Source organism: Sander vitreus, chromosome 22 (genome assembly GCF_031162955.1).
Source record: "Sander vitreus isolate 19-12246 chromosome 22, sanVit1, whole genome shotgun sequence".
NCBI lineage: Eukaryota > Metazoa > Chordata > Actinopteri > Perciformes > Percidae > Sander > Sander vitreus.
The window spans coordinates 4,896,711-4,919,513 of NC_135876.1; the positions used below are offsets into that span (position 1 = coordinate 4,896,711).

The 22,803-nt window shown below is 41.8% G+C and overlaps 1 pseudogene; it reads left to right on the plus strand.

Annotated features, from left to right (window-relative positions):
• Positions 1–451: 451 nt before the first annotated feature.
• Positions 452–19,612, plus strand: LOC144537491 (uncharacterized; annotated as a pseudogene).
• Positions 19,613–22,803: the final 3,191 nt, after the last annotated feature.

The window sequence follows — 22,803 nt, forward strand, 5'->3', positions numbered from 1 at the left end:
AAAGCCTGCTTTGTTTTTTACCTTCCTTTGAGAGTTTGTGATGTATACCTGCAAATGGGGCTGCAGAAAGGAGTCCCAGTACCACTGCTGTGCTTGTATTCTAATGTTTCAAAGAAAAAAACAACTGCTTAGACACCTAAGCATATGCCACCCTCAGCCAGCTGAAGGCCAACCCTACCCTCAGCCAGCTGAAGGCCAACCCCACCCTGAGCCAGCTGAAGGCCAACTCCACCCTGAGCCAGCAGAAGGCCCACTGCACTCTTTTTCACCTCAAGCCTTAGAAGGCCAACTGAACCCTATGGAGGCCTTGGTAGAAGCCCAGCTTCACCCTGTGGAGGCTATGGTAGAGCTTCAGCAACCAAAAAAAGCAGTTGGCCTACGTTCAAGGGTCAGAAAGGTTAAGTGCTCAAAGTGTGAGTTAGTGCTGAATAAAAAAAATGTAAAGCAGCATATGAGACGTCACCACTCAACTGTCAAGGAGGACATTACAGCCGACCGTCATCTGGCATGTCAGCCAATAGAGATTGAAAGGGGAATATTTGCTGTTGTAAAGTCCTTCAGCAGCAATAGTGCACCCATCCATTTACAGAAGCGGACGTCGGGGGCAAGCCATCAAATTCGTTGTGAGCTGGATGCCTGTGTGCGCAACAGTGAGGTGATGCACAGGAGTGGGTTTATATCCTTTGATTGTGCCCATCTGCAGTCCCTGCAATACTGCCCACCACCCCTCAGTCCTCAGACAGGACTAAGGGAGGATGTTCTGAGGGACATTGTCAGTAGCAGGTGGTTCAGTGAGGAGCGGAAAATGGCATGTCTTCTGAAAAAAGCAGCGGCTTACGCTGAAGGGATCCCCTTCAGTGTTGAGGTTGAGGTGGGAAGCTCTTCTTCAAGAAGACATGTTTCAGTTTATGAGGCAAATCTGTCTTACTATAACAGGTTTGGCAGGTTGATGGTCATGTTTGACACAGCAAATAACATGTGGCATTGCCATTGTGTTAAAGCCAAACAGGCCTGTGTCCACAAGGCTATTGCGAAATGGCACTTTTTCCAGACAAGAAAGGAGCTCTTCACTGGAGATGAGCGCGAGGATACTCAAGAGAGTCAGGGCTCTGAAGACAAGGTGGAAACTGTCACCTCAAGCAATTTGCAGTATCCCCCTCGGGATCAGGACTTGGGGAGAATTGTTAGGTACATTCACAACAAGAAAAGGCTTCCTGCAGACTTGCCTGAAAAGATGTATGGGTTGACAAGTGAGACAGAAGTGCTAAAACATCTGATACCCAAAGAATGTGTTTGTCCCAAATGTCCTGGTGATCTTCCCCTTGGTGAACCCCTGATCATCAGTAGATCAGCAAAAATCATCACTGTCAAGGGAATCGAGGGTCTGTGTCACGTTAAAACTAAAATTGACAGTTATTCTTCCTTTTCCAATTTGTATATATCACTAAATGCCAATGATCTACTTATGCATTTCAGGTGTGACAACTTATGGGAAAAAATGCAGTAGATGTGGAATGATGGTGTGATACCAGGAATGGGAGGATGGCTTACATAACTTTAATGACAAAGTCATTCTAATCCTCCATTTTTGCCTGTATCTTCGGAACTGCCTCCAGGTCAAATGCTAAAGAATTTAACACGTGAATTGTTTTTTAAATGTGATCATACTGCATGTTCAATGCGTAACTCTGATATTCCACATCTTTATGCACAGTAGGCCATTAATTAAGCAATTACAACTCAGGTGCAGGATGAGGTTTCTAAGCTGACAGTCATGACATTAGGCCATTAAATACATCATTAGAACTTTCCCTGTTGCACACTTGCATGGAATTACATTTTCTAATTTGTTATTGATGTTCTATTTCAGACTCACACAGCTCTGAGTCAAGCCATCGAGACATGGGAGCTGACGTTGGGACAGCAGTACCCAAACAAAAATAGCCTAATACATGGATACCTACATTTTGAAGCACTGACGGACCATGATTATAACTTCTCCTGTGTCCGCTGTGGACATCCCCCTCTTGTGGTGGTCATGGATCTCCATAAGAGCTGTGTCTTCAGCTTGGCAGGTACAATACAGGTTTTATTTGCATGGTTAACCCCTCCACCCCTCCAGGTGGTCTAACTACAGTATATTGATATTTCTTTTTATTTTAGTCAGTGAACTAGAGGATCCACCAGATGGATTTGATGGGGAGGTGGACATTGATAAGTTCTGTGACTCTCTATGTTTACAGAGGATTGCACATGGGTTTGTTCCAAGTAAGTTACTTTTTATATACAGTGGGGCAAAAAAGTATTTAGTCAGCCACTAATTGTGCAAGTTCTCCCACTTAAAAAGATGAGAGAGGCCTGTAATTTTCATCATAGGTACACTTAAACTATGAGAGACAAAATGAGAAAAAGAAATCCAGAAAATCACATTGTAGAATTTTTAATGAATTTATTTGCAAATTATGGTGGAAAATAAGTATTTGGTCAATAACAAAAGTTCATCTCAATACTTTGTTATATACCCTTTGTTGGCAATGACAGAGGTCAAACGTTTTCTGTAAGTCTTCATAAGGTTTTCACACACTGTTGCTGGTATTTTGGCCCATTCCTCCATGCAGATCTCCTCTAGAGCAGTGATGTTTTCGGGCTGTCGCTGGGCAACATGGACTTTCAACTCCCTCCAAAGATTTTCTATGGGGTTGAGATCTGGAGACCGGCTAGGCCACTCCAGGACCTTGAAATGCTTCTTACGAAGTCACTCCTTCGTTGCCCGATCAGTGTGTTTGGGATCATTGTCGTGCTGAAAGACCCCAGCCATGTTTCATCTTCAATGCCCTTGCTGATGGAAGGAGGTTTTCACTCAAAATCTCACGATACATGGCCCCGTCATTCTTTCCTTTACACGGATCAGTTGTCCTGGTCCCTTTGCAGAAAAACAGCCCCAAAGCATGATATTTCCACCCCCATGCTTCACAGTAGGTATGGTGTTCTTTGGATGCAACTCAGCATTCTTTCCCCTCCAAACACAACGAGTTGAGTTTTTACCAAAAAGTTCTATTTTGGTTTCATCTGACCATATGACATTCTCCTAATCCTCTTCTGGATCATCCAAATGCTCTCTAGCAAACTCCAGACGGGCCTGGGCATGTATTGGCTTAAACAGGGGGACACGTCTGGCACTGCAGGATTTGAGTCCCTGGCGGCGTAGTGTGTTACTGATGGTAGCCTTTGTTACTTTGGTCCCAGCTCTCTGCAGGTCATTCACTAGGTCCTCCGTGTGGTTCTGAGATTTTTGCTCACCGTTCTTGTGATTTTTTTGACCCCACGGGGTGAGATCTTGCGTGGAGCCCCGGATTGAGTGAGATTATTAGTGGTCTTGTATGTCTTCCATTTCCTTATAATTGCTCCCACAGTTGATTTCTTCACACCAAGCTGCTTACCTATTGCAGATTCAGTCTTCCCAGCCTGGTGCAGGTCTACAATTTTGTTTCTGGTGTCTGTTAACAGCTCTTTGGTCTTGGCCATAGTGGAGTTTGGAGTGTGACTGTTGAGGTTGTGGACAGGTGTCTTTTATACTGATAAGTTCAAACAGGTGCCATTAATACAGGTAACGAGTGGAGGAGGAGCCTCTTAAAGAAGAAGTTACAGGTCTGTGAGAGCCAGAAATCTTGCTTGTTTGTAGGTGACCAAATACTTATTTTCCTGAGGAATTTGCAAATAAAACCATTAAAAATCCTACATTGCTAATCTACAATGTGATTTTCTGGATTTTTTTTTCTCATTTTGTCTCTCATAGTTGAAGTGTAACTATGATGAAAATTACAGGCCTCTCTCATCTTTTTAAGTGGGAGAACTTGCACAATTGGTGGCTGACTAAATACTTTTTTGCCCCACTGTATGTTTGTTTCTCATGTTGCCCAGAGACATTTAATTCCTTTGCAACCTTTTTGCCCTGTCTTTCTCACTCCACTTTATAAATACAAAGTTAATTTTGAGCCATCAATGCAGACTATTTTTCTTTCAGGTGATCAACAAAATCCTTTTGCCGTTAAACCTTCGTACCACCACTGGGCCCCATGGATTGGACCTCACACCCGCAAATCCAACAAGGTGCTCAATACGGAGCATAAAAAGGTCCACACATCAAGGCACCAAAAAGAACAGACAGAGATTGACGTAACAGAGGACAGGCTACTGGATGAAGTATCCAATTTGAAGGTAAACGCGTATGTGTTTTTTTGTTGTTTATTCTATAGAATCAGTATAGCTAGTATAAATGTATTAACAGTGTACACCTTTATTTTGGTAATCTATTACAGGTCCATGCCATCTGAAAGTTCTGCAGGGAGTGCGGAATTGATTCACAAGGTTCCAAAATGGAATTGGTTCTACGGCTGAGAGAAGAAATGAAAACCCGAAGCAAATTTGATAAAATCTTTCAAAAGGTTTGGGGAGCATCTGGTAAGTAAAAAAAAAAAAATGTCAACAATGTTGATCTTTTCTCCTTAGATGACTGCTGGTAATTTAGTTTGACTTCCTTGAACACTTGTTCTCTTCAGGTGGCTGGGCTGTTGTTATGTGCCCCTATGGACAGGTTGTCCCGCTGAAATTTAACATTAGGGCAGAAAGTCCAAGGGACTTCACTGATTTATTGTTATCTTGGAAGCACATGACCAACATATGCATATATGACTTTGCCAGAGGTCTGGCGGTGCATGCTAACCTTAGAGAGCCCGAGACAATGCCTTTCAGCCCTCATGAGGGTAGGCTGTTGGACCCCAGCCATGTCACGGTCCGTTGACCGTGACCCTGGCCTTCCCTCATAGTGTGTGTGTGTGTGAATGTACATTTTGTGTTTTTTTTTTCCTTTTGGTGTGTTTTGGTTTGGCCTCCCTCTGTGTTTTTCCTCTCCCTCATGCTCTAGAGGTCACAGGTGGGCGTGGTCATGGGAGCTTCCACTGTAACACCTGAGGCTCATCACACCACTCAGCACTCCTGTTCCTGATCATCTATCAACTCCCGATATAAGCCAGGCCAACCTTCCAGTCTCTGCCGGATCGTTGAATCAACCAGTATCATAACACACCAGCCAACCTAGTAACCTTCACTTTTGAGAATTACCTTTTGCTAACCTGTCTTTGTCCTGTCTCACCTCAGCCAACCACCTCGCCCTGTGCCGGAAACCTGACTAACCTACCTGCACCGCTAGACCCAGACTTCTAGAGCCCGGACCCCATTCCCTCTCTCTTACTCATCCTACCACCTGCCTTCCGGACCACATTCTGCCTTTTCTGTTCAATAAAATCACCTTTTATTGCAACTGCCTCTGGTCTGCGTCTGAGTTCTGGTCACCGGTCCTGACAAGCCATGAAAACTTACAGTACGCATCCAATGGTGGTATGGTCAATTTACCATGGCTTAACACTAGGAAAAATGTGCTGGACCCGGGTGGACATCCAATGACTGGGTCAGCAGACCACTATTGTCTCTATGACACATTCCTTGAGGGAAACACTAAAGACCCTAAAGATATCCTCCGGAGGATAAAGATGGTACCTGAACTGGCAGGGAGAATTAACAGCCAGGTTGCAGAACAACTCTTCTCAACCATGGAAAAGAAACAACTATTACATGAATATGCTCTCGCCATCTGCTCATGTTCATGAGCATGGTCAGGCAGAATTCTGTGCCTCTCAGCCAGCAGAGGTAAGACCAGATCCAGTTGTCGCCTCCCCCTCTCAGCCAGCAGAAATGGAGTTTAGCTCTGAACCAGATCTTTCACCACCCTCTAAACGTAAGGCCATTTTATGCATTGTATTAGTGATTGTGTATATGTATCCAATAACACATTTCCTGTCATTTTTGTCTCATCTCTTCATTTTGAATTAGGCTCAAGGTTAGAGTTGCTCTCCTCAGCTGTTGACCGTACTAATCCCAATTTTACGGTTACTGATTGGAAACGAGAACCAAACACAAAACTTTGTGAATTAGTTAGTTAGGACTATGTACTGGATACTAAGGGGGACCCTAAGGAGAAAATTGTCCATGCCCACAACTAGAGATGTTCCGATACTGCCTAAAACACTGGTATCGGGAAGTACTGGAGTTTATACACTGATCCGATATCACGTAATAAAGCCCTAAAGAAAATATATGTTAAAGTAGTTTATGTTCTTTTTCCGTTATAACTGACTGTCAAACTGCATAATAAAAGAAAGTTCTGTGGCATTCATGTTTCACAAAGAGTTTAACCTGAGCCAGACCGACAACAAAGAGAGAAATAATATCCCATCCATACAGGGATAGTAGTATACAGCTGTTAAAACATAATAAAATATATGACGCACTGGTATCGGATCAGTACTCGGTATCGGCCGATACGCAAGTTCAGGTATCGGTATCGGGAAGCAAAAAATGGTATTGGACCATCTCTACCCACAACTCGATCCTCACAAGGTCTGACTTTTGGACTCTGGGCCTAGAACGAGATGTTGAAGCAATGGTAAATCTAAACCAAGTGTGTTTAACTGTATTTCCTCATGGTATGGGATTATTAATTGTCTAATCATTGTTTCCTTTTAGATTGCAAATTGTTGTTTCAACATTATCATTGAGACTGCAAATGCACATGTAAATTACATTCATTGCATTTTACATAATCTGTGCGTTCATGTTTCCTGACTGTATACTTTTATGTTGCCTACACAAAGTGTGTGTTATGCATCTGTTTTCAAATAAAGGGCATTGCAACCATGGCTGTGGATGCCTATGTGGTGGTCACATGGCTTCCTCCATATGAGGCTTCTCCTGTTGCTAAAATTATTGTGAGTAGTAATGTAACAGAACTTGTACCTCAGCTTTAACCTCAGGTTCAATTTCCTCTTTGAACTCTTTTTGTTTTCCTCAGTGTGACTTTGCATCCAAAGATGTGGGGCTTCTCCCTGCCTGGCTGCCTGGGCACTGGACATTGTGTGTTAGTACCCACTTTGACGTGGCTTTTTTATCTGAAATACTGTGCTGTTATTATTGAACCCTCTTTGTTGGTACATTTTATGCAGTACATCACAACATTTTTGATATGCATAACGATTTCAGGTCCAAGAATCTAACCCAACCTTTCCCGGATCAATTCCAACCTCTCCTTGCCCCCAATTTTGGTTTGTGTGTTGAAGGGTCTAACCATGCACCTCCCAATGTTTTTGGCCATGCTGAACATGAATTTGAATGTTATTTTTGTTTCAGCCTCAAATAATGGGTGAATGAGAGCAATCACTTGTAAAGCACTTTGAATAAAATGATATTCATTATTATATATATATATATATATATATATATATATATATATATATATATATATAAAATATAGCCTTATAAATGCACTATTTACTATAACTGTAATTTTGTTTGAAGTAATATTTGGGACTTTAATCAACCCTTATCTTGCCATTCTATGAAATAAAACTTTTAACAGGTTCTCAAACCAAGACTGAGGATTATGCAATACTTTGATTCAAGACACCCTAGTGGCTTTGGAGATGGCTGATACCTAGAAATCTTCAGGTTTTTCATAGAAAGCTGATTACTGGTTCCCTATGTTCCTATGTTCCTATCTAATTCTGGGTCTTGCAGCAGTAATGGTCTATTTTTTTCTATTCAAAGCAATTTCAGTATTTTTGATTAAAATAAAGTTTTTCATTGGTTCACTAGAAACCTCATCTGCATCTTTACTTTTGAAAAATGTTATTTAGACCACCCAAATACTGCTTTGAGAACCCAAGAACTTAGATATGATCATGTTTGGGGTTTTTTGGAAGTATGGTAGTTATGTTTTGGACTATACTTCCTTTTTGTTTAGTTTTTTTCTTCTTGTTCTGAATTTATTGTTCCACCTGTTCATATGTTCCATACGTTCTATAAGTCTCTACTAGGAATTGCTGCTACTCCCAGGTCACTTTTTAGCACAGGAAGGTGTAGTTCAGCCCCACTTACACGTCTTCCAAACCTTTTCAGTAACCTGGTACATGCTGTGTCCGATGGACCATGGAAGGCATTTTACTTGGCTGACGAGGTAAAACGTGTGGCTGGAGCACGATTCATTGCATTTAGTAGAGTAGCATACACTGGTACATAGGCAGGCTTGATTGTTTGTTGTGATTTGAAGAAGTGATCCTATGTGCTGCTGATGGACCCTGGTTGCTGCTAAATGCAAGTTTAAAGCGCATTGTGTTGCACTTTTTGTATGATTAAAGCTACAAAATGAGGGTGGATATCAGTAGCCATCATATAATAAGAATCATTGATAATAAATCACACTGCCCTTTTACCACTACAGGACGCATCTCACCAGCCTCAGAGCAACAACTGTGGGGTGTTTATGCTGATGGTGAGATGCAATATTTTCAGAAATTATGACTGATGACTAGTTTACAGAACAACTAACACATTTGTATGTTCCTTTCAGTACGCAATGTATGCTATCCTCCAAAAGCCATATGATTTCAGTGAGGTGAGTTTCTTAAAATCTCAATCAGATGTGTAGTGTGAATTATAAGGTTTTTAATAATTTAGTCCAATCTGGAGGCTACAGTTAACATGCATCAATTTTGTCTGAAGGTACTGTACTTACTGGAGGAGATGGCTACATTTGTAAAAATGTACACTGCCATAGTTCCCATCAATGAGTAAACAGTTCTGTAACATGGATTTGTATCAGGCTATGAAGACATTTAAAGCATAAGGTGGACATGCTCGCTATCAGGAGGTGGTGATGTGGGAAGCTGCTGGAGACCTTTACGCTTGACAAGTATTACATACTGCATACATATTTTGGTATTTAATTATATTTGGTGCTCATGAAGATGGAAGCCAATATACTGATCTCTCTCACTCTCTCTAGCCCTGCAGGACTAGCTGGCACACCCATCTCACCCTCTCCATCTCCCCATCTCAGCCACACCTTCCAATCTCTAAGCAGTGAAAGGTATTATATACTGTGTTCATATTTTGCTATTTACTTATAGTTGGTACACATGAAGATGGTAGCCAATATACTTCACTCTCTCTCTCTCTCTAGCCCTGCAGGACTAGCTGACACACCCATCACAACAGAGGACAGGCCATTCTTACCACCTGTAGTCCTTCAGCGTGTTATTGAAGAGACGCTGAGTATGGACATGGCTATGCTTGGCGTGTTCAATAGTTTCGAAAACTTTCCAGGAACTCGCAAAGCCATTCTGCCCCTCCATTTATATTAATGATAGTTTGGCAGGGGACCTCAAACTTAAGAAAGACAGTCTGATTGCACTACGCCTCAAATGCTTTTTTAAAAGAAGGAACTGGCCGAGCGCACGTCTGGTGCTGAGGCATATGGCTTATGGCAGGTATCTGATTGAAGATGTCTGCCTAGCATAGTGTTGTTCTCTGTGTCTGTGTGGCTAGTGTTGTTGACGTTGTTCTCTTCAGTGGTGGAAGAAGTATTCAGATTCTTTACTTTAGTAAGTACTAATACCACACTGTAGAAATACTCTATTACAAGTATAAGTCCTGCAAATGTTACTTAAGTAAAAGTATGTAAGTATCATCAGGAAAATGTACTACAAGTAAAAGTAGTCAATGCAGAAAAATCTAGAAACTGGAAACAATCCAAACAGTTCTGTGTTTAATCGGCTAATCATTTCAACTGTACTTGTAGGCCTATATATTGTTGTGTAGTTAAATTTTCAATAAAACATTGTATTTTATAAGATATATGTTTTGTGTGCAGAAATGTGAAAAGTAACTAAAGTAACTAGTAACTAAGGCTGTCAGATGAATGTAGTGGAGTAAAAAGTACAATATTTCTCTCTGAAATGTAGTGGAGTACAAGTAGAAAGTGGCATGAAAAGTAAATAAAGACTCAAGTGAAGTACCTCAATTTTGTATTTGAGTAAATGTACTTAGTTACATTCTGCCATTGGTTCTCTTTTATTACTCCTTTATTTTGTTTTATTTGTGACATGTTTTTTATTTTGTAATTCCTTTAATTTTAAGTAAATTGTTCAAGAGAAATGACTGTATTTTATGTCTTAATTGAAAACATCCGAAGTGCCAGTGGGGAAAGTAAGTGAATCCTTGGAGTCAAATAGCCTACTGTTTGAGCCTTCATAAAGTGTGTCTGGTATATTAAGCCGCTCAAGTTTGGTGCTAGCTGACGTCTGCCTATGCTTAAAGTTAAGAAGCTTATTAAGATGTAATTGGACTAACGTTCTGTAGCTAGATAGTTAGTTTTATGCTAACTGTACAGACTACTAGATCTTATTTTGAAACCTCTTATCTTATTTTGAAACCTAGATCTTGTTTTGAAACCTAATTTTGAAACCTAGATCTTATTTTGAAACCTCTGTTTCCGGATTTTCCGGATCCGGATGTTGATAGTTAGCAGGGGGCGTTCCAGTCTGCGAAAACGGGAACCCCCACTGCACGAGAACGCCCATTTGGCACCAGATGGCACAATCTCCACCTCAAACCACAGTGTCTCACATTAAAGGTCCTATGACATGCTGCTTTTTGGATGCTTTTATATAGGCCTTAGTGGTCCCCTAATACTGTATCTGAAGTCTTTTATATAGGCCTTAGTGGTCCCCTAATACTGTATCTGAAGTCTCTTTCCCAAAATTCAGCCTTGGTGCAGAATTACAGCCACTAGAGACAGTCCCACAATGAGCTTTCCTTAGGATGTGCCATTTCTGTGTCTGTAGCTTTAAATGCTATTGAGGATGAGAGAGGGGGGGGCAAGGTGGAGGGTGGGGGTGAGGCCTTGATCAACTGCCATGCTTCGCTTGTTTAAAAGCCATGATGTCTCTCTCTTTCTCATGAGCAGGCCAAATTCTCTGGGCGGGCAAAGCAGAGAAAGGGGAGGTAACCTTGCCCCTTATGACGTCATATAGGGAAGATTCCAGATTGGCCCACCTGAGATTTCATTTTCTCAAAGGCGGAGCAGGATACCCAGAGCTTGGTTTACACCTATCACCATTTCTAGCCACTGGGGGACCATAGGCAGGCTAGGGGGGAACTCATATTAATGTTAAAAAACCTCATAAAGTGAAATGTTCATGCCATGGGACCTTTAAAGTGAATGCTCCACACATGTTGTGCTGAGAAATAGAGAGAAACAATGTTTGTCTCTCAGCACTAGCTTTTAACTGAATCTCTGTGGTTTGGAGTTTAGTTTTCATACGTGCCCTTTAACTTGGGATTTGTGAGTTTTCGTTCAGTAAAAAACTAGTTCCTGTGGATTATCCAGAGTAATAATGGCTTTTCCTGGAAAGAGATGTTGCTGTTGAATTTTCTAAATGTCAGGTTTTTGTGATATACCTCAAACTAAATATTATAACTATTTCTATTTTTCTATTTATCCAATGTCTACTTAATGTGTATTTGTGTTATTCTGATGTGTGTACATTTTTTTCTTTTGAGCTGGCTGTAGCACAGGAATTTCCCCAATGTGGGATTAATAAAGGCTATCTTATTTTATCATATCACGTCAAAAGGTGACTCTTGGTCAGGTGCCTTTGGCGTGTGTTACTGACGCAAAAAGTCTCCTTTGGCGTCATATTTAGACGAGCTTGGTCGGGATTCTTGGCGCCACTTTTTGACGCTCTGGGTCTGGACGTACGTTTAACTGACATGCAACACAAGAATAGGACAGTTAGATCGTGGGTGGGGTTACAAAATGTACATTTCAGTGACACACAGGACAAGAATGGGACATGAACCCCGATCTCCTGGGTGAAAGTACTGTGTTGCCGATCAACCTCCTTATGCAGATTTTCGGTCTTTCATACTACCCTCTACCGTTGTCTCTCTTAATACTACATCATCTTACAGCGCCGCGGTTGAGCTGCTGCTCTGCTCTGTGCGTTCCATACAGACGCTAAAGGAGGATTTTTGGGTCGGTATCTGACGCTGAGAGACACTATATGTGCTATACAAATAAAGTTATGACTTGACTCGCCAGCAGAGGGAAATACACACAGGCTCATAAAGTCCAATAATAAAAGAGATAAGGGACCGTTTGGTATTTATGGAATGGACCGCCGGAGGAAAATAGGGGAGGGTCATATCTTTTTATTCTTTGTTGAGGGGAGGGTCACCCAATATTTTTTAGTCTAGGAGGAGGGGGTCACACAACTTTTGTATTCATGAAACAGCAAAATTTCAAAGTGGCTTGTTTGGTGCATATTTTTCCATGTAGCTCTTAATCTCGGCCCTCCTTCGCTACCAGATGGGTCTGACCCATGAGTTTGCTGGGGGGCAGAGGGAGCACTGCTCCCCTGGTGGCTGAAACGGGTAATTGCATTGTTTAAAAAATTAGTGGAATAATTATGTTTGGCATGAGCAGACATTTTATAAATATTTTAAATAACACAAAACAACTAAATGGTGGTAAGTAATACATCTGATTTCATATACTGCTTTAGTAAAAAAATATGACCTGGCTGACGATGGGAGTAGCAGGACGCAAAAAACGAAAATTACTGTTGCGCTAGTCTGGACATCTTGCTGTGCCAATGTTGCAATAAAGGTTTCCTAAATGCCATGTATATAGCCTACATTTGATGTCAGCTTACTAATTGATTGCGGGTTTTGTGTAGATTTGGACTTTTATACGTTTATTCCACTTTGTTTAAACGGCGAAGTGGAGAGGCCTCATATACCTGTTCGGAGCTGGCTGGTGAATGTGACGTGCGTAGGCCTTGCTGGATACACCGTGTCATTTACCTTTTTGTGGATCTACTGATCGCTGTGGATTACCTTTTTTTGTGTCATTGGATTACGGCAAAATACGGATTTTTTTTCTTAACGTGTCTTAACGTTTTATGGTGTGATTGCACTTCGTTTCTGCATTTGGAGAGGCATCTCAACAGACTGTAGGTCGAACACTGATTGTTCACTGTTACATTTTAGTTGAATTTAAGTGTCGGGGCATTCTGCCACCGTCTGTCTATTGCATTCCCAGACAGCCGTGCCGCGATTGGATTTCATGAGGGCGAATTGTTAAATTGTTACAATGTAATTTAAAATCTGCTTTAAAAATAAATATATGTTTTGGATAATGTTCAGCTTCAGCAGCTTTACCTATATAGCTAAAATATACAATGACTGAGGAAGCCTAGTGACGAGTCCATAGCAACCAGTTTGTGTGTTGAATTAATTACCCAGTGTGCTTTGCTGAATGGTCTCAATGTTTTATTGTTTTATTTCAGGTGAATACTAGTTAATTAGAGGAGTAACTTAGTATTTGAACTAATGCAGGAAGTGTGCATTTAGTTTCCATGCTTATTGTGTTTCCACAACAATGTTAGTGAGTAAATTTACTGAAATGGCCACCACACCATAATAGAGGAGTATGATGTATAAAATGAGAAGGCAGAGGTTAAATGATGTAAGTCGTGGCTGTAAAAAATAAAGGCCATGTGCACATTTTTGTGAAGCGCTAAACAGTACAGAAGGCATCCATAAGTTGTTGGGGAGGGTCATGCCTCTTTTCACAATCATTTTGGAGGGTCATATAAAAACTTTTACTGGAGAAGGGAGGGTCAAGTCTAACTTTACTAAATATCCCAAAACTCCTCCGGTGGTACTTTATATAAATAACGAACATACAAGGTCCACACAGCGCAAGCACAGAAAACTCAAACGCAATGAAAAAAACAAATAACAGAAACCCCCCCAAAATATCCTCTAGAGACTCAGAGTAAAGGCAACTAAAGATATATCGTCACACTGACGTCTTTAACTCAGTAGTTAAACATCAAAAGTGTGAAGGACTCTGGCCACAGTGCTCAGGGAGAGAGGAAGTGAGGTCTACAGTCTTTATATTAAGTTTTACAGTATTGTACATTGTTTTATTAATTTATTTTTAATATGTAGGCATGTAGATCTTTTAAAAGACATGTTTATGTTGAAATATATATACCTACATTATACAAGAAGGTAACTCGTATTAGTTTTCCCTCTTATGGACATAATGTGCAAAAAGATATGATATTTGTAAAGTTTGAACCTCTTTAGAAGGAACATTCAAACGTAATTTTGAGCAATTTTGACAGCCCTGTGTGTATTGGATTGATCAGATAAGATGAAGATGAAAAATGAGAAGAGCCTTCTCTGTTTGCCCTCTGGAGTTCAGTCATTTGTTTGCTTTTGTCACTTACGTTTTTCTTCTCCTGCACTAATTCGCGTTAGCTAAATAGCCAATCAGAGTGATTCCTCTCAACGACGGGCAACAAAAAAGCCAACGAGGGTCTTCTAGTGGCGACGGTGCTGGACATACTGCAGAAACTAGTGGGATGGGCGCTCATCGTCAGCCCATCTTTGACCTGTGTGTCCACACAGATTCAAAGTTTCTCTGGATCAAAGTGATAGATAATGTAACGATCACTGTGCTAAGTAGAAAGCGACATTTGCAGTGCATTGGCATTCTGGGGCTGGAGACTCAACATTATTGTGTTTCCCTTTGAGGAATTTGTTCTTCATATGTGGTCCTCCCTTCTTTTCTCTCAAAATATATCCCAAATGTGGTTGAAACGCCACATTTCCTGAAATACACATAATGCGCTGAGGCTGATACATTAGGTAGCCAGCATATTCCCTTTCATCTTCAACTCCCAACCATCCAACAACCGCCCACCGACACACAGATACAGTGGGTGAGAGGTAACCCCCTGTGATTTCAGTACATTATATTCAACTTGGTGCTCATTTGCAAACCAATGATAAATAATAATCATAATTGGCACTTCCTTGCTAAATCCTATCTGTATCAGCTACTGCAGGATTGCATTAGGGAGAAATAATAGTTGCGTCACCCCCTCATCTGCACCATGTCTTTAACAACTAGAACAGTGTAATAATAACACAGAAAAGATAACCCTTTTTAATTTTGCTGTTTTTTTTTTCCATCCATTAAAAAAAACTTTTATTTAAAGTGACTCATGCTCAGACTCATGTGTAAAGCTGCAGATTAGTAAGTAAAATTGGGCTATTAGCAGAGAGGAGAATCCTAACCCCACTGAAATGAAATGCAGCATGAAACATCCTGCTTGTTGAAAGTAATAACAGTTGTTGGAACCATCCAGTAGTAGGTTAAACATTATCTTTTTCAAGCAAAGGGTTTTCAGCCAACATGTGGTCAGAGACAAAGAAGTCAGGGGCCTACATGTACATTCCACAGCCTTGTCACCAAACTCCCACAGGTCACCCCAAAGGAATTCTCCCAAAATGGCGAATTTACCTTCAAACACGAGGAGAAAACGGCAGACTGGTGGAGGGCCTAAGAACTGCAACAATGTGTTTTCACACCTCCTCAGAGATCTCTGAATCCCCATTCGCTTAACGACCCCTGAACACAGCATGGGACCTTAGCCTATAAGACCTTTGGACACATCTTTTTTAATCTGTCTTCCACCACAACCCCGTTGCTGCAGGGAGCACGCCAAGTGCTTGTGCAAAATACTTTGTTTCTCCGTGCCGCTGACGAGCACACGGACTCGTTCTGTTTTTATGTGGAAATCTATGGACAGAAAAAACTAACTGCACACCCAAAGTAAGAGGCTTCGTAGTGTTCTGGGCAGATTAGAACAGGGTGTGTTTTATTAATGAGTAATTTGCTATTGCTGCTATTTTGTGTTACCATTAATGTGATCTGATTAATACAGTGCTATTGCTGCATGTTTTGATTTATTAATCTGATGGTGACCGCTGTGTCCCATTATTTTGCTGTGAATGTATCATTTGATCACGATACTTGTTGATGATGTGTTGATTAGCTTGGGTAAACTGTAAATGTACATTGCTAGCTCCTTCCACGGAGTTTAGGGACTGTACACCGGAGTGGTTATAATGGACACTGATCATTATCGATAACCAAGATGTAAATATATATCTCTTTCTTTCCTCTTTCTCTAATCTCTCTCTCACACCCATATATATATATATGAACACATAGCTACACACACGCGCTAAGGTGAACAGCTGGCCAACAGCTAGTCACGTAGCTACAGAGCGCACACTGCTTAACAACTGCGCTCCTTAGGGGGGGGTCCCTTTGTCTGCAACACAGACCATTTTGTCATCGATGTCTTGTTACCCAATCAGTGTTTCCCTCCTTATTGCAGTTCCCTGCCCACTCCAGATTAGACTTATTATTATACTCTTGATATTAGCTCGCCTATTTTCACCTGTCCTTTGTCCATTTGTTTGTCGTGATTCCTTTTATTGCTGCGTGTCCTAGTTGTCCAGTTTGTATTCCTTGGAGAATAAATAGTTAGATTTTTATTTCCTGTATCCTGCGTGTTGCTTTCCTGCCTGCTTTTGGGTCCAAACCTCCCCACCTGACCACCCTAGCAAGCAAACTGCTGAAAACACTGCCGGCGTACACTTTTACTTTCTCAAATACTTTGGTTTCTGACCAAATACCTGCAAAACTAATGACCATCAGCCTCAGCTGGTCTGGTGTTTATTTCTCACAGAGCTGCTGGCATGGCTGTCTTGGTTCTATCATTAATACAAAACTACTCATAAGTGCTGCTGCATTCAGGCCAAGTCTATATTAGTCAGAACTTTATAGAGTCGTACGTAGTAATACTGAACACTACGATACATTCTGTACAAGCACTTCTCCAATATCCTGAGCTTTTGCATATAATACATAGGAACAAAGGCATGTCCTTGAGCAGGACCCTGAACCCAAAATTGCTCTCGATGTGTGTCGATGTGAGTAAACCAGGTAAGTAGACAAAAGAGTCTAAAACAATGACAAATGCCATATTTATGCAATGGCACTGTAATTCTTTCTATGCACCATGCTGTATGAAAGATATGGTGAAACATTTATATCAGGATTTAATTGTTTTGTTTGAATTTGTTGAATTTTGAAATGTGTAGTTTGCAACAGTGTTATATTCATAGAATGACTGTTATTGTTTGCATTACTGTCGTTCTTGCATTGTCCCAGGACCCAGAGAGGAACATCTGTCGTTGAGCCCAGCAGGCCATCAACATCCACAGCTTTGCCAAAATCATTCCCCTGTCACCGCAGAATAAAAGCAGCCAAGGCAGCATATGATGGCAATACAGAGCATGCAAATACACATGGAGTACTTCACTGTATTCAGATACCAATATATGTAATACACTTCTGCATTAATATAACCATGTGCCTTTTTCTCTCACTCTTTACATGACAAGTGTATTTTCAGTATGAAGAGTCGATCCATTTCTTAAACGTGCATTTTCACATTGAGTCATGCCTATGAAGGGACAGATGCAGCCATTGGGCTGTAACAGCCTTAACTTGGCAGCTCCAGCAGAACTGACAGGCACCTAAACAGGCACCCTGCAGTACTTCATGGAATCACACAGCCTCTGGCTTGCTTTCCTCCCCCTGTCCTTGTGCCCAGTCCTGGGCGCGGTCTGCTGTCCAGTTTGGTGCCAGTTATACACCCCCCACTGCTAACAGTTAAACGGTGTGGCTCTGGTCCATGCCAGGCCCTCTGCCCCTTATGCTCTGTCGTGTGCCAAATCATTTCCCTTAGCTAACAGCTAAATATTTTCTAGGGCATTTTCTTGCCAGGATCTGTTCTCATCAGTTTGTTGGTACACTAACACAAGTAACTGAACTGGACTCAATATAGAAACCTTATGGATCTGGAGAGCACTAAAAGTGATTGTGGTATTGGCTTTCAGGTTAAAATTATTTCCAAATAACAATAACTATACATGTCTCTCTCCTCTATTTGTGGTGTCAAAGTTGGGAGGTTCTATAAAATTACTCGAAAGCTCCATGTCCACAACACAAGGGCACTCCAAGGATTTAGTATTGCACTTCCACACAGTTGGGGGACTCACAAGACAGAGATTTAAAAAGGAATGGTTAACATGGTAGCAGCAAAGGCTGAGATAGTACATATTTCTTCATTCACACATACAGACTAAAGATGTGACAGGATGCCATGCATTGAATTGAACCCCAAGAAACATGCTGCTGCTGCCCACCACCACTCTGGAGTCAATAGTCACCCTGTGGTGAAATGTGTTAAACGTAATGCAGATGTCCTCTGAGTCAAACAATCATGCTCATTTGGATTCCCCTGGGAAACAGAAGCACACTTGTTTCTACACTGCAATTTCCCTATTCTCTACATTACAACTACCAAGACAAGCTACATTGGACTTGAATCTAACTATAAACCGAGGACCCTTCTGTGTCTGTCTTTCAGTCCAGGCGTTCATCCGTTCTAGGTTGAAGGAAAAAAAGCTGCCTTAATGCTGGCTCTTCCGTGTCTACCCTTCACAATAAAAGGCCAGCTTGAATTCGCTCAGACTATTTTGCTTAGAAGAAACTCACTAAAACACTATTTTTTGCCAACACTTGCTGTGAGCTGTAAATTCACCACTTCTAAGCACACAGCAAAAGATAATGTCATCTCAGAGCTGACGGGCAAAGGGAGCTGTCTTCCTCTTTCTTACTCAGACCTTTCGGACTCACCTTGGGTCTGTTTGTGCAAGTGTGCTGCTAACTTATAACACTAATAACGTTAATTGTAGGAACTATTTTCTTTGTACCAAACTACACTTGCCAACCCCATCACTGCACAGAAGGAAGCATACTGATGTAGGAGAGGCTGGTGTTTGTGACAGCCCAATATGTAAATATTAATGGTGTCCTCCTCGGATGAGCTGTAGCATTAGCTAACTCAGCATGCAAATACTCTAGTGCACGATCTGAAACCTTAGGCACGAGTGCCATTGGCAAGCGGTACTCAACAAATGGTATAACAGCAATAGGTGTACAAGACAGTTTTTTGGAAATGGTCCAATCCAAGTGCCAAATGATCACTTTCACAGCCATTGGCAGGAGCACTTTTCCTTATCCACATTTTGAAAGACCCACCCTACTCTTCCTCTGATTGGCTAGTACTTGTTGCCTTCTTCACAGAATGTGGCGCAAAAGGAAAAAAATGACAGCCTGAGTGGGCTTAATGCTTAATGCTGGTATGGCACACTGAACATGAACAAGAACATTTTAAAATGGCACACATGTTAAAAAGGTTGTCAACCCCTGATCTAGTATGTATGCAATTGTTTGGCTCAGACATCTCTACGGCCAATATCTCCAACACTGGGCAACTCACACCAAAACTATCTAGACTGATAAATAGCACTACATGTAAGAGGACAATAGGTATTTTTTGATTTTGGGGTGAACTGTCCCTTTAATGTTGACAAATGTTCATTCCATGTCTTTATATGGTTGTTATTGCTTACCAGGCCCGAAGCTAAAAACTTGTGTTCCCAAAGTCTTGCTTGTTTCTTTCCGTTGTTGACAATTCTCCGAATTGTTACCCCTCAACAGTAACAGTCCCCCCTTCTCTCCACAGGTGGTACAGATGGCGTGACGGGAACAAACACCGTGCAGGGCCTGATGGGACTGCAGACGGTACACTCGGGCCAGGCATCACCACGCCAAGCACATAGCATATGGCAGAGACACTCTGGTGAGTGTTGTCTGAATTACCACTGTACTGCTCCCAACTACCAGCTAACCGAAGCTGCACCTCAACCTCCCTGAGGGCCTGGGGAGCCAGATTGGTGGTGATGGCAGTGGAAAGGATGGTGCTGGTGGGTAAATTGCATGTGTGTGTGTGTGTGTGTGTGTGTGTGTGTGTGTGTGTGTGTGTGTGTGTGTGTGATGGTCTGAGGCAATGATGCTGGTCAGTTTCTCTAATAGCACTGACAGATGGAGCAGATTTGGTCTAAAAGTGCTCCTAATCTCTCCCTCTCTGGGGTGAAATGGGACAAAGTGGATGAGACAACCTCCAGCCATTGGCTGGAAAGCTGCTGGAAAGAAAGAGCTCCGAGCTTTTTGATTTGTTTTTCACACTCTGAAATTTATCAAGTAGAATGAAGTCTGCTGACTCTGGTTTATCTTTGTTCTGTGTGAACAAATTGACTGCTTGAGAGAGTTTACAGGAAGTCAGAGAAGAAGAACAAGAAGTCCAGTAAAAGACAGCTGAATTGCACTGGCAGTCAGATGGAACATGACATGGCAATGAGCCAGCACTTTGTTCTTTTGCTGCGTCATATCTGTTAGCTAAAGTTTGTCGATTATGCAGAATTCCTTTGTCAGCGCCAAGACTTCTGTGAGGATGTTTGGTCCAGACAATCAGGAACTATGTCGACACTCACACAAAGCTCTGTGGAAGCACAGCACTGTTGTAACTGAGAGAGGAGACCAACAAAAATAATACATACATCCAGTTATAAAAGATAATGTATCTATGAAATAGAAATAAATAGTTTAATGGAAATTAATGTTGTACACTCACAGTAGTAGCTGTTACTGCATCTCAACTTCATCATGCAGTGTGACATCATGAGGTCACAGTCCCATCAGCTGGCACTGGAACTGTAAAGCAGTGTTGACTCTTAGCTGCATTAATCAATATTTTTTAACAACGTGAAATGTGCTGCCCATAGTTCTGAATCCTCAGAAAATAATCACTTAGACAGTTTTGCTGATACTATTCTAGGTGCTTGTGTGTTGACTCATGTAGTCATTTCGAGAAAGTATTGTAAGATGAAATTTCTGATATATTTTGTCCACCTCACAGCTTTACAAATACACACACCTCCAAGTACCTAACTAAAAACCTAAAAATCCCTATCCTTACCAGAGTCAATATAGTGTTTAGTAACTCCTAAATACTTTTGATTACTCACTTAATTAGTAAAGTTAATGAGACAGCGTTTGCAGCACCTTGCAGCAGTTCCACTGTGGCTGCTTTCGCCGTGTCATACAGGCTGTGTGTGGGGCTGCTGTCCCCCTCGACGGCAATGAGATGGGTCAGAACATGCCAACCGTAGTATGTCTTTAAGACCCGAGTCCTCTACGATGCTGACAGATCTGCAGTTAGTTGCCACCCGTTTCGCAAGAGCTGTAGTAATTTTTTGGGATTTGGTTTCATCCGCAGGTCGGCAAGTAGCACTCTCCAAAATACTGCTTTGCCTGAGTGGGTAGCATGCTAGCTGGTAGCATCACGTTAACTGAACTATATGCTTAGCTCAGTAGGTGGTAGCTCAAACTTGACGTGCTTCGGTGATATTTTAATTCGGCTTTACACAATGTGCAAATGGCTTTCGACTTGTCTACGAGCCGTCTGGGAGTTTTGGAAAATAAAAAGCTCCATTCAGAGTTATTGCTGCTGTCTTTTTTCCATCATGTCTGCAGCCTGCAGCAGCAGGATGTGTTACGAGGAAGTGGCAGCTTAACGGTGCTGCAAAGGGTCAAAATAGTAGCTTATAGTAATAGTTACTAAATAGTTAGGCACGACGCAAAGCCGAGTGAAATGTAAAATAAATGAATAAATGCCGGCATGCGTTTAATGCGATTAAAAAAAATTAACGCGTTAATGCTGGCAGCCCTAAGAAAAACTGATCAAAGTAATGGCCCGAGGTCCAGAAGGAAGATGCGATAAATAGTTGTTTAAGTTGTGGTCATGGTAAGGCCAGAGATAGGAATCCTTTGTAGATGGTTTCCCCTCATCAGCTGTGTGTGAGAGGACACAGCTTGTGTCCATGCTTCTGGCGTCTCCTGCTCCGCCTGCTATATCAGCAATGATCACCTACAGAGTCTGTGCTAAGTAGTGGCAGGAAGCATAACCCATGAACAAACCTGTGACCACGTGTTCACACTGAGGTGGTCCTCATCAGCACCTCATGCCTGATTTGGGCCAGTTGACTCTGTGTGGGCCAGATGTACGTACATTTGCGAACGTAGCGTTATCAGCGTCATGGCCAACCCGCAGAAAGCGCACGCTGTGATACTTCAGCTTACGTCGTATTTACCAAACCTGCAGTTCATCAGGCAATAAGCGCCTTTCTCCACCCACTATACAGTATATTGCACGCATTTAAACGCACAATTGAATGGGCCTCCTTCTCTCTTTCTATCATGGATCAGCCACCAAGTCAGTCAAAATAGCGAAAACAAAGATTTAGCGATAACGAAGTTGATCTGCTTGTTTATGAGGTAACAGCTTGATGCGTGTTATTTCGGCATTAGTGGTGGGGAAATGTATGTAATGACTAGTGTGCTGTAGCAAAGCGTTATGTACTGGTGCTATGATACGGCTGAGTGCAGACTGCGATATATATGTTTGAAATGATCCTGATGCCAATATTTGTAATGTAGCGAGGAGTTTAACAAATGCTGGAATGGAATGTGAACGCTGAGTCAGAGATTCTATGTCATCTTTGATTTCTTCCAGTAACTGTAATATTGCATGGCTGCTTAATCTGTAACGCTGTAACTGAAAAAGTGTGATCCTTGTGGCAAAGTGTCTTTGTCTTGCTCGGATTACTGCTGCCATTTCACCAGGAGGCATATGTGAAGAAACCCGCTTGCGGCTGGTTTACACCTGCTTTTAGGAGGCGGAGAATTTTCACCGCAAAATAGAGGCGCGCTTTCAGGGGTGGTTTTTGTACATACCACGGAATACATAATTAGGCGCACTTTACGCTTGCTTCCCCTCCCATCTCCTTATGGGAAACTCCCACTTTCCTCTTGACCCTCCCAGGAAAAGTGCAATTTGCCATTTTCAGTCCCCGCAACAGGCAGTCTGCGCTTTTACCTCAGTGCGGCCTGTTTGTACATACCTCGCCATGCTTTTACTCGCACCTTGCGAAACAAATACGCCTGAAGTGGGCGCAAAAGCGTTAGTACATCGGGCCCTGTACGTCAAGCACATCAGTGTGGTAATT